Raw genomic sequence first — 14,335 nt, forward strand, 5'->3', positions numbered from 1 at the left:
ATCCTGAAAATTCAATGAACAAGTAAGGCACTGCAAAAATAATAGATATATACAATAAGATTCGAATTTAGGTGTGAAGAAAGGTTTAGTAATCTTGAATTCTAGATTGGTCAATTAGGTACTAACGCGTACTATAACGCTAGCATCGATAAAACGACAATTAAAAGAATGCTCATCGGTGCTTTTCCTTCCCCTTTAAACAATAGAGTTACTTAGTAGCATAGCTTTGGTATAGACTAATTAATCTTTTCTTGATCCTCTCCTTTATGGGTTGTTATCAATGGGATTAGACTGAGTTCTAGGTTAAAGTAGTATATCACAAAAGTTGGGAATGCCCACTACGCTATAAAGTTTACGTATACTTCTTGGTCGCCCTTCTCCTAAATTGCACGGTGCCCTATTTTAGTGGACTCTAAATACAGGACATGCTCACCCCTTTTGGTACCTCTTTTGCTTTTTTAATTTAATTCCCCCCTTCCTTTTTTCACGTGTTGCACGCTAGCATTATTTATGTTAACCTATGCAGTGCATGCCAGCCACCCGCGTCGAAAAATGTTAATCCACAAAATATGATGCAAGACTATCGTCATGAATTGTGGTAACATCCTTAAAAAAACCTATTTGAAATGTAACGTATTTTTAAAAAAAATTAAATTTTTTTTGTTAAAAATTAATTATTTTTATATGTTTTAGACTGTTTTGATGTGCTGATTTTAAAAATAAGTTTTTTTAAATATTATTTTAATATATTTTGATATAAAAAATATTTTAAAAAGTAAATACAACTCTACTTCTACACAGTCTTAAATATATTTTTAAAAATTATTTTCTTGATTTTTCTTTGCTTATATGTTTTAATGATCAAGATATCATTGGCTAAAGCTTCCCACACCAATATTTACAATAAAGTATATACATCTCTTTGAAAAACAAAATGCATAATTTTATCTTGGTTAAAATCTGCACTTTATAGCAATTACAATATATTTTTATGTTATTTTTTAAAATTTACTCTTTTTTAAATAAAAAAAAATAATTGCAAGAGAACTGATATTGTGGCAAAAGCTGGTTGAAGAAGATCCTATGTATACACAAAAAAATTGGGTTGAATTTTTGGAAAAATTTAAAGCATAATTATATGTAGATTTAAGATCAAATTAATTAATTATTGGATGAATCTACATAAAAATTAAGTCAAGTGACATAATTATATTTTTTAATAGGCCAATTTAATTTAATCATGGGTCAAATTAAGAGTTTAATTATGTTTAAGAATTGATTTGGGTCAAACTAAAGGATTTAATTAAATGCAAGAATTTAATTATACTCTAAATGGGTCATATTAATTTTATTAGACTTAATTGATGAAAATTTAAGTTTGGGACTTCAATTTGAGCTTAATTGAAAAGATTAAATTTTTAAAGGAACAAACTTAATTTTTTATAAGTGAATTGGTTCAAATTAGGGCTAAAAGTACAAGAAAATTGAAAGTTTATAGTCAATGGGGGCTAAATTGAAAAATTTTATAGCTTGAGACTTTTTTGAAAAAGACACTGAACTTTGGTGATTAAATTGATCAAAATCAAGGGTGAAATTGAATAGATTTAAGAGTTTAATAGTCAATTGAGAGTCAATTTATACAATTTCAAAGTCAGGGACCAAAATGAAAAATGTAGTAAAATTCAAGGCAAATGTTAAAATTCGACAGAAGTAAAATTGCATAAAATTAAAAGCTCGATGCCAATCAAGAGTGCAATTCAAGGAATAAAAGACTAAAAGACTAAATTGAACTTTGATCAAATCCTTAAATTAAAACCCTAAAATCTAAAATGATAGTATTTTATTTAACTAAAACGATGCGTTTTATACAAAACGAAGCCATTTTTCACCAAAACAGTAAAAAAAATAAGGAGCTAAACCAGATGACATGTCATCTGGTTGACATGTCATCTGATTACTACTTATCATCTTTTCTTTTTTTTGCTAGAAAAGTTGTCCGAGTGACTACATTTTAAGGGCAATTAATGCTTCATCCCTTTACCAAACTTGACAAAACACACACCATTATAATGACCTAATATTTGACTATACCCAGGTATGCTTCCTTCCAGCTGATTGACACTATAACTACCATGACACTGGCCTAAAAAGGGCAACTCAAGTAGCCTTTAATTGTCAAAATTTGACAATTCATGATGACTAATTTGAGCCAATAGTTGAGATTCATTTGGGATGAATCAAGAGCTAAGATTTATCTCCAATAAAGAAAATGTTCATCTTCCAACCCTATAAATAGGGGTAGGTTCCATGCATGGGTGGGGCAAAAAAATCAACCCTTTTTCTAGTTTCTATTTTTCTTCTCCCCAACAGTTTTCTTCCACTTCATCTACCATACCTCCATCGCTATTGTTGCCACTGCCAGCTAGCCGCCTCCCACACCAGGTAGCCTTATTCTCCACCTTATTTTGCTAGAAAACCATGGCCATTTGCATGCAAAATCGTCGTTGGGTTGGGTCATCGACCATGCAAGCCTAGGTTAGACCCATTTCAGCCTAGCCTATATGGTTGGGCAGGGTCCAACCTAAACTAGAGAGAGAGGGGGGGTCTTTTGGATCATAATCAGTCTAACTCAACTAAGTCAGGTTGGACCGTTCTAACCTAATCCAGATGGTTGGACCGGGTACTGCCAATTCATATTTAATAAATAAATAATATAATAATATTAAAAATATTTGCGAAATCCTCATATGTTTTTTCAACTATTTTTTAAAATATCAAGTTGTAGACTTACACTGTAAGATATAGTCTCGATATTAAAAATACCTGATTTTCTCCAAAACTTTTCTTTTAAAAAAATTCAAAAATTTTAAATTAATTTCATCTTTTCAAAATACAAAAAATAATTTTTTTTTGTGCATACGACCAAATCTTATAAGTTTTTCATGCATATTTTCTAAAAAAGAGATACAATTGGTTTTATCATAATTAAAAAAACACAAAATGAATTTCATTACTAGTTTATGATTATCTGTTAGGTTTTGGTCAAAATATCAAAAATCCTTTAACAATTACTTTGTTTAATTAATATCTTGAGTGTTAGAATTTAGCTATAGATTTTAATATTTGGGGTTTAAGATTACAGTGTAAAGTATATCTTCAGGTATTGAAGATATAAAATGCAAAATATATATGATGTTAAACTTTAAACGTTATAAAAGTTAGAATTTAACCCGATAAAATGGAGATTTTCTCATAGAGGGAGATTTGTTTTAGACTTTAGATAAAAACCAATGAATAGAAACTTGATCTAGAAAAATAATTAAACAACAATGCAGCTTACCTTAAGTAGAGTGCAATAGAGATGATACGTCTTTCTCTTGCATAATCAATCCCTTATCCTGACTTTCATAAACCATAGGTTTCCTAATAGTCATAATATTAGATGATGATTCCTAAACTTCATAATTATAACTTTATAATTATATATACCTAAAACCCTCTCTTCACCATCACTCAGGAGGTAGACCCTCTGTTCGACACTATACGCGCTACAATAATAGTCTTAAAGATTAAACTAAGCGTACAATACATGAATCAATTAAGTTATAATACAAAATTAAATACAAATCCATAGAAAGTAAGTCTAAGACCTAAATATCCTTATCATTGAGATTTATTAACAAACAAAAATTAACTAACCAAATAGCAGTTGAATTTTCTTTCGGATAAACATGTTGAATCTTCACCCCTGGGTCTTTATCTATGTCAATTAAAGCATAGTTGACATCTACCTTAATTTGGTTTCTCGAGATGAAGTCTCTATAAAGAATTGAATCTAACTTAAGAATCAATTTTTTAATTCCCAAGTTCTAGGCCAACTCTAAACCACACATCACTATCCATAATTTAGCATTGGCCAAAGATCAAAAACCAATTATCAAGGAAACTTCCAGAGAATACACTTAAATCAAAACAAAGTAGATGTAGCTGAAAATCATGGCAAAGATTCTGTCATTAACGCTATATTTAAAGCTGATTCTAAACTTAAATTATGTAGCTATACATTGTAATAGGAGCATAGTTTTAGTATTACTATTTATATGTTTCCTAAACTAGCTTCTTTACCACCGTATATATAGCACATAATATTTATCAATGAAGGATTGAGAAATTTATTCATTGAAACAGCAACAATATTTAAATCTTCAAGCTACTGATTTCTAAGGAACCACTTATTCTTGACACCATAATGCCATAATTTTGATCTTCACATGCTCTATTTTGATTTGAGCAGATTCTTTATAAATTTTCTTGATATGTTAGAGAATAATATAAATCATTTCTTGGGACATTATTTAACAACTTAAACTATTAGGTTGAGATGATTCTTTGACATGGTATCAGAGTTTTGATGATCAAGCAGTTACAAGTTCGAATCTCACCATCCCTATTTATTTGATAAAAATTAAGCACAAGATAATGTGAGCCTATGCAAATTTCAAACCCAAACGACTTTCACTTAAGGGAGTGTGTTAGAGAATAATATAAATCACTTTTTGAGACTTCACTTAACAGTTTAAGCTTTTAATATATCCACAACACAAGCCTTATCATGGCCTCCAGAAGGCTCCCCTGCCATTGTTGCATTCTTCCCGTGTAATTTCAGAGCTCTTGTGTCCTCTTTGAATTTGAAACCACATTCTCTTATTCAGACTATTGATCTACACCTTAGTTCAGATCCTCCTCTCCTAAATTTAACTATTACCAGTCCTACCCTATTACCCAATCCTCCTCATCGCACTCGCAGCATGACCACACATTCGATGAACCAAATCTTCAGAGCTAAACAAATTCACACAGTGTCCAAACAATGAACGACTATGCTATGTAACAAGATTGGTCTTACAATGAAAGCTCAATGTTGCGGGGGTGTATTTTAAATGACTCAAATCAAAACAGAGCATGTGTAGCCTAAAATCATCGTAAAGATTCTGCTATTAACGTTATATTTGGAGTTGATCATAATTTTAGCATTACTATTTATATATTTTCTAAACTAGCCTCCCTACCACTATATATATAGCACACAATATTTATTAATGAAGGATTAAGAAATTTATTCATTAAAACAACAGCAGTGTCTAAATCTTTTACCAATGTTGATAGTAAAACCTCTAATCTAGGATCCCAAGCTATCATGAATAAATCCTCCTGAACTAGCAACACTTGGATTTCCGTTGCTATATCCATCCATATTAAGTGTTATATATTAGTCAGGTGAGTATTTTCAACTAACATAACATATTTGCTTTTGATTTGCTAAAATAGTATTGCCTACTAACATTAAGAACTTAATGTCAACAACTAGAGAATTTACTAGTAGATTGGCCTGCGTTCTGCATCGGGTTAGTATATTTTTTTTTAAAATATAAAAAATATTAAGAATATAAAGAATGTTTTAAACCTCTTGAGTCTGGTAACCATGCCAAACCTAAAGTTCTTGAGTCTAGCGGTAAGTCAATGCCTAGGTCTAGCATAACCCAAATTCCTGGGCCTGTCAATCATGCCAGACTCATGCTGCGTAGGTCTGGTGGCCAAGCTAGATTAGAGACTTAGGTTTGATGATCATGCAGACCCAAGCTTGTTGAGTCTGGCACCAAACATGGTTGCGAGACCTAAGCAAGTAACAAAAGATAAAGGATAATTGTGCACTTTAATTGTCGGGAGAGAGAAAAGAGAAAAATGCAAACAATCAATCACTAGCGGTAGTTTAACCATGATATGTCTACACATGCCACACCATGTGAAAAAGGACACGTCTTCACATTTATCTGGATAGCGAATGACCAGATTTGGCCACCAGAGGAGTTACATGCACTTTTTTAATGGCGAGGGTGTCGCCCTTTCACTAGGACGTGTGAAACAAGGTCAACACCTTTTTAAATAAAAAATAAAAAAGATAACATGACAATACTAAAACGTTTCTATGGTCCTTTTAATTACAAATTATTTTCAAGAAAATTTCACTATCACAATTTATAATAATTTGTATTTAGACCTATAGTAAAAACATCACACTATCCAGTTTTATTTGTAATTGCATGAATTGGATTTGAGTAAGGGAGAATCTTACATTGAACATGATATCTAAAAGTGTGGTTGCAGTTACTTTTCAAAATATTTTTCATTTAGAAATATATTAAAATAATATTTTTATTTTTAAAAAATTAATTTTGTTATTAGTATATTAAAATAATATGAAAACATAAAAAACTATTAATTTAAAATAAAAAATAAAAAATTAATTTTTAAAAAATATAAAAACAAACCGGTCTGAAAGATAAGCCACACCACTCCACCTAAAACAACGGACCATGGGTTTCCCTCCTCGGTGATGTGTCTTGCAGACAGGTTGCTAATTCGCCATGGTCCCAGATCAACAACCAAAAAAGTAGTTTTGTCTCTAGCTTTTAAACAAGCAACACTAGCAAGCGGGCAGTCCCTCAGCAGACGCAATATGGTTTCCAACTCATTTTGACACTGCTGCGGAGTGCGGATTGGTGGCTAAGTGTCCACGTATCCTCATTTCATTAGACCTGATCCTTCCATGCGACATTGTCCATAAAATGCACAATTAATGGATATTTGTTATTAGTGGTATTCTCTTCTTCTTTAAAAAAAAAAAAAAAAAAAAAGAGGAGAAGAATTCAAAGGAAAGCATTTTCCATACCATCGTGAGAGTTTGAAAGAAAACGAGGCTGATATGCAACTAACCCATGTGAAATATGAAGAAAAAAATGTGATGCAACTCAATATCTTTTCCAATAAAATAAAATTTAAATATCAATAACTTCAATTTTATTAATTATAATATCATAAAAGAGTGCCGTTTCCCTTTGTATATTATGAGATCACCTGAAAAGAAAATATAATTTTTTTGATTATGTGTATTTCAATAATTAAAAAAATCATTTAGAAAAGTAATTTATATAATTTTTTGTGAAGAGTACTTCTAGTAAAATAGAAGATGCTATTTTATTGTAATTAATAATGTTTTGACATTTTTGTAAGATATGCATGAATAACAATTTTAAGGCTTCTCCAATTAAGATAATAGATTAAAAATTAAAAAAATATAATTTTATTTTTTAATGCTTGTTTTACCTGCTTGAAGAGGAGTGTTAAACAAAATGTTATTTTATCATTTTTTTATAAAAATATTATTTCTATATATCTTGTAAAAATATAAAAATATTATTTATTATAATAATATTTTTTCACTAGTTTTTTTTATTTTTTTTTAAATATATATTTTCTTGACTTGTTTTTTATAAGATTATTTTAGTTTTATAATCTCTATCATAGATATGATGAACTCATTTTAGTTAGCTTGGATTATTTTTTAAATATTTTTTTAATTTTATATTTTAATATTAAATTTATTAAAGATCATTGTATATATTTTTAAACCCGTTAATCTACATCGGAGATCTTCTAGAGTTTGAAGAAATTGCAAGAACCATACATTTTTCTGCATAAACCCTGTCACAAGCGATGCCAATTGAGCGACGAAAACAAAAGTCTTGTCACGAAAGAAAATACAAGACGACAGAAAAAGGTTTTGGTTTGTAGTAGTTTTGATGGAAGAGTCACTCAACTACTAATCTATAAAAGGTAAAAACTAAAAAGGTTAATGGTGGGAGATTTTGAATTTGGGAGACAATATCTTTCATGTCGCGGAGAGCTGTCTTGTTTCCCTTTTCTTTTTGGTTTCTCCGCTTTAAGGTTAGTAGAGTGTAGATGTTAGCTAGCTACTAAGTAGATGTGCATGCATAGTGCTCGTGATTCTAGAGAGAGAGGGGGGGAGAGAGAGGGCTGTTTTTTCAAAGGGAAACAGCTTGCTCTCCAGGTCCAAAGATTGCGAGGCCAGTCTGTCCCTACACCAATAATTGCAGAATAATGTGATAATGGCGATGGCTTTACCATTGCGATCTTAAACTCTCTTTTGACCTGGTCTCCCCTTGTTATTGTTTCATTAATAAATAGCATTTGGACCGAAAATCTTCACGTAATTTTTCTTGTACTCTTTTCTTGTCCACAGCTGTAAAGTTTACAGGACGATAAAAGAGAGATCAGGACCAGATAGATGTGGGGGCCTCTCCCTCCCCATGCCTGGGCTATCGCTACAGCTAGATGTGTTGTTTTATATCTATTTAGAGAAGATGGAAACTGTATTCATGGGCAGCACTGCCGAGACTAGCAGTATTTTCCATCATCTTGGCCCCTGTTCATGGACCATCAATGGCTCTTTTGACTGTCTGAAGCTGCATCAAAATGTTATAGACTTACCCAGCTACATTAACGCAAAGAACTGTTTCCATGAACAAATATCTATCTGCCTTGTTTACTACGTTGAAACTCACGGCTTCAAGAAGTGCAATTTGATCCCCTTATATATACACTTGAGATTTGAGACAATGTTAACTCATGCCTCTGCTTCGGTTAGTGTTTTTCTTGAGTCAAAATCCTGACCTCAAGAACGGTACATGACATGAATTGATCGGATAAAGATCTTGATCGGCCATCATCGATTTTGACCATTTATCATTAATTTTAATGGAAACTGGACGAGGAGATTTAACTTTGTCACCGATCTAAATATCAATAATTGAATTACCTTTCTTGGAACTATAGGGATCGACGTGATTGAAATCTAGACCATATGAACTGTAATACTAATATGGTACAAAATTACTACACCTGGGTTCGAGCCTGAAATGCATGTCTATCATCTCTGCGGTGCCTTACATGTCTACTGGGTTTGCAGGGTATTCAGTAGGCAGTGGGAATTAGTCGTGGTGCGCGTAAGCTAGCCCGAACACCTAGTCGTGGTGCGCGTAAGCTAGCCCGAACACCCCACATAAATAAAAAAAAAGAAATGATACAAAATCACGCCGGAAAATAATCCTAAAAGCATATATTTTATTATATGATGTAATGAAATAAAATAAGAATCGATGGTTTTCATTTCCACTGACAAGACGAACCATCTCTCCGAGCCGAAAAGAATTGTGTTGTGAAATATTTAACAAAGGAGAGCATTTTTCTTGTGATAGGATAGAATAGAAGGTTCTGCTGCCTCTGTAATTGTTGCGCCCCATAAGGTAATGGAAAGAACGCCTTAATTCAAACTCTCAAGGAGCTTATATCCTCAAATATGGTCCCCCCCAAAAAAAAAACAGATGGTTTCCTGAGAACTATGGCCCCTAAAGAGATCAGAGCATAGGCCCCAGAGAAGCAGAGTCAGCTGTCTTACATTGCACGTCCATTTCGTGAATCAAGTAATTGTGCTAACATTATTTTTGTTATTTTCCCCCTTTGATTATACTCTACCCATTTGGCATCCAATGAGATACAGAGAGTTCTTATTTCCAGCGGTCACCATCCGAGGTGATGCCAAAAACTCAATCCATTTGCAATAAACCATTTCTTGGACCTGTACAGTCCATTTATTCATTGTGATAAGAAAGAGATCTTCATATTAAAATTAAATTTAAAAAAAAACACTCATAGCTTTTGTGAAAACACATGGTAGTATAACACACAAATTACTATAGATGGATTTTCATTTTTTGAACCATTGTGCCTCTCATTCCAAGGGTATCGTTGTTATTTTCATAAGACCCAATGATCATTACCATATTTATTGGCATATCGTCTTCTATTTATTCAGGCATAGGGCTTAACCTTGGATGAAAAAACAAGGAATTAGCATTCAGGGGTTTTTGGTCTCTTACTTAATTTAAATAAGGTTAAATTACTTCATTATCATTTGAATTAAAAAAACAAATTTCCTTTCGGTTTAGGGATGCTTTAATCTTTTAAATTTGATTGTTTTCTAAATAAAAAAAAACATTTTAAAAACACTTGAGGCACATGAAGAATAATCATGAGTTTTGGATAATGCATTGGATGTTTTTCAATAGTTGAACACTTACTTTCAAGGTAGTGACTGAAGCATCTTGACAACCTCTTTTTATCTCTGGTTTGGTTCACGTGACCCCCCTTCTCCCTTTAATTATGTTTTATTTACAATAATTTATAACATTAAAAATATTTTTTAATTTTATCTCTTATAATTTTTTTTTATTTGTCATATTTGATTCAACTTTTTTAATTAATATTTATTTTATTTAAGATAATTTTTATTTTTTTAATAATTTCACTCTTCTTAAGTTTTTCTTCTATCAAATTTGATCCTTATTTTTTATTATTTTTTTATGTTGATTTTATTTTTTATAATTTTATCCTTTAATATTTAATTGGTAGGGTGTTTAGCTTTATGGTTTAACTTAGGTCTAGAATTTAACGAATTGTTAAATTTAATAGATTAACTCGAGTTTATAAGATTTATCCAAGTTTGTTTATTTTCTCACTTTTTTAAAATTTATTTTTTTCAGTTTCATCCTTTAATATTTTTTTTCGCTTTCCATGAGACTTCTCAATCATTTTGAGAATAATATGGAGTGCCTTCAATTTGTTTTTTATCTTTGTTAAATTTAGCTTTTTCAAAATTAAATTAATTGATTTTATCATAAAACATTAAATTGGTAAGACATTTAGCTTTTTAGTTAAGATTGAGTCTAGAATTTAATGAATTGAGAGTTTAAAAGATTAATTTAGGTTTAAGAGATTTACTCGTGTTTGCTTATTTTGTTTTTTTTTTTAGTTCTGTCTTTCAATATGTTTTGTTTTTCTCTTATTTTTTTTATACTTTCTATAAAAAATTTAGTCGATATGAAAATGACATGGTTACTTTAGTGATTTTTAGTTGTTGAATTTAGATTTTATAAAAGGAATTTTATTTTTGAATTTAATTTAATTAATTGATTAAGTATAAATTACATATGATGCTTCTTTTATCATGTTTTTGTTTTGTTTTGTTTTTGCTTTTCAGGTTATGTTATAATTGGGCATGCAATATCTTTTGATTTCCTATAAATCATAAATTTTTCTTATTTCTTTAAAAATATTAGTGTCACAAGACTTCTTCTTCTTGTTTTTTTTTTGCATGAGAAAAAAAACTAGCCCAGCCAATGACGAAGCGTGGACCATCATCAACATCAATTCCGTGGTCCGAACAGTAAATAATTGATTATCAAAGTTACGACTCACTGTGTTTAACAAATTCTTGTTAAATTGAGATTTCAATGTCTTGTCCCTTTTATGTCAGAATTGGTGGCCTTCGTCTAATTTTATTAAATGAGATCTATAGACGTTCGAATCAAAATAGAAAATGTGTGTATTTTATTTAAGTTTTGAATGGAAGCTAATACGCTTGTTCGGGTATAAATACATTGCGTTTGTTTGATGCACAAAAGGTGGTCTAATAAATACCAAATTATAAATATAAAAAATAAAAAGAATAACCTACTAGTAATGAACTGAGCATAATTGTTTTAAGCCATCAGGTCTCTGTTTTGCTTAGCCTGGAGACAGCTATGGTTCGTGCATCACATAAGCTCTTCAAAAAATCTAAGGTAAGTGGGGGCCTTAATGTCATCATCTCACGAAGATCATCATTGGATGACGACCCCGTAACATTGGAGTTTGTGAATGGAGGGGGTTGTCTTGCTTGATAATTCTGTTGGGGCTGAAATCCATGGGGATGGAATTGTCGGCCTTGATTGCCTTGTTGGGATGGGTTTCCATAGCGTAAGTTGGGATGATCTCTCCATCCGAGATTGTACGTGTTGGAAAAGGGATCACATTTACGCTGGCGCTGTCCGTTGAATGCTCCATCAATTGCATTAGCTTGTTCAATGTAATCTTCTTGCATTGTTGGGCACATATTCGAAGCATGTCCTCGTAAGGAGCATATGCTACAAACTTTCACCTGCTGCACATTTCCACAAGCCAAAGAACGCACAAGAGAAGTAAGATCATTAACTTTATTTTCAAGGTTAGAAATACTTACCTCATTTACTCGTTTGTTGGAGAAGTCTCCACGAGTGCCAAACTGTTTTGAGTTAGCTGCCATGTTTGAGATCAATTGGCGTGCAGCCTCGGGTGTCTTATCCACCAATGCGCCTCCACTTGCAGCATCAATGATACTACGGTCAGTAGGCATCAATCCTTCATAGAAATATTAAATGAGTAGTTGATCGGGTATTTGATGATGAGGGCATTGAATGTATAGTTGCTCAAATCGTTCCCAATACTCGGAGAGTGTCTCTCCATGAGATTGCCGAATCCCACATATTTCTTTTCTTATGTTGGCAACTCGAGATGCTGGGAAATACTTCTCAAGGAAAATCTTTTTCATGGCATTCCAAGTTCCAATAGATCCTGGGAGAATAGAGAAAAGCCATGCCTTTGCTGCCCCTTTTAAAGAGAAAGGGAAAGCTTTCAACTTAACTTGTTCTTCATCAACTCCATTCGGTTTCATGCCAACACAAACCATATGGAACTCCTTGAGATGAGTATGAGGATCTTCTCCTGCAAGACCATTAAATGTTGGTAACAAATGTATAAAACTAGATTTGAGCTCAAAGTTTACATTATTGTCAATGTTTATGCATAGTGGCTGATTTTCCACGTTAGGAGCAGCAAGCTCCTTGAGTGTTTGTTATCGTGCAATAGCCATGGTGTTGAGGTGAGCTTCCTTGCGTAACCTGCGTAAAGTTTTTTCTATTTCGAGATCCAACTGCACTTGAATTTGATTAGTAGAACGGGTTACTGGCATAAATTATCAAGAAAACTCAAAAGAAACCAATCACACAAGAGACCGAAAACAATGCAAATTGTACGAAAATCCTACGCTAGAAAACTAAAACTACCTAAAACCCTTAGAAAACAGTGGAATTTGGCCTCAATACGGTAGGGCTAGTAGCTACTAGTCTTGTTCAGAACGTCGTTTTCCTTCAGGAAAAGAAAAGTTGAAACCTAATTCCACAAACAATTCTGTGTTGAACAGTACCGCCACCGCAAATAAACAGTACTGCCGCAAGAAAAAATTCTGTTTCTCTTTTTTTTTTTTTCAGAAATATAAATAAAAAATCACAGCAACTAAAAATAACAGTACAAGCACAAGAATCAACTAAAATTACTTCCCCGGCAACGACGCCAAAATTTGTTGTGATGTCGTGGTCGCACAAATTAATTACCCTAACTTAAAACACAACACACAAGATAATATAGAGCAAGCAAGGGGTCGATCCCACAAGGAAGATTTAGTTCAGATTTTTATGCTATACGTTATGCAATTAGGGGGTTTTGATTTGTAATGATCTAAACTATGGAAGAAATTAAACTAGCAAACAAAATCAATTGAAATCGAAATTTATCAAGAAAACAAAACTTGGTTGCAAGCACACATCTACCAACGGAAATTAGAACCGATCCTTGAAACAAAACTACAATTTATATTCTGAATTTTTATCTTTTCTTAATGTTGGTTAATTAACGGATCCGCCGTATAACTAACTCTAACCAACAAACAATCATAATGTTCGCATTAATGATTTAGTTCAATGGCAGCCCTAAGAACTAGATATTTGAGTGTTCTCCCTAAGTTTAATAATGTAGTTCCGCCACAATTATCAAGCTTAGTTGCTTCACAAGTTCATACATCACAACTCCGGTTTTGATATCAAACTTAGCACTAAATTGTTCACAATAATAACTTAGAGTTCCGCTCTAGCAATTATCAACAACAATCATAGAAAATATGCATAGGAAAACAACCATACTTATTCATAATATAAACTGAAAATAAAAGGAAGAATAAATCTCACGGTTCTTGAAATCCAAAGGTTTGTTGTGTCCTTGTAACCAAGAAAAGAGCTTAGCCTTGCATAACCATTCAACAACTACTCTTAAAGAATGAAGAGAGCATGATTTTTTGGGTTTGTAGAAGAGAGAATTTGTGTTTCTTAACTTCTGTTGTCATCTTTGAAAAATCATATCTCCCTCATCTGACATCATTTTTGGATGCAATTTGGAGCGTTTACATACCTTTGAGTCAGGAATCCAACACAATTGAGTTTGCATAAATTGGACTTCTATAGCTCCAGATATTGAATTTTGAATAGACAAAGGTCAATAGTGGCAGAATGCGAGATTTGACTTTGAAGGATGTGATTTCCATGATCTTCCTCTTTTTATTTTTCTTACATTACATTTCCAGAAAGGTATGGATGTTAGCTTTTTAGTGCCACTAGAATCACTTCATTTCGATCTCTAGAACTCACGCTCTGCACAAAACATCGACTGAACGTCAAATCTGCCAATTATCTCCAATTTACTCCTTTTTGCATTTTTCATCCAAAAGTGC

The sequence above is a fragment of the Populus euphratica genome, unplaced genomic scaffold, assembly GCF_000495115.2.
Source record: "Populus euphratica unplaced genomic scaffold, PopEup_1.0 scaffold166.1, whole genome shotgun sequence".
Taxonomy (NCBI): domain Eukaryota; kingdom Viridiplantae; phylum Streptophyta; class Magnoliopsida; order Malpighiales; family Salicaceae; genus Populus; species Populus euphratica.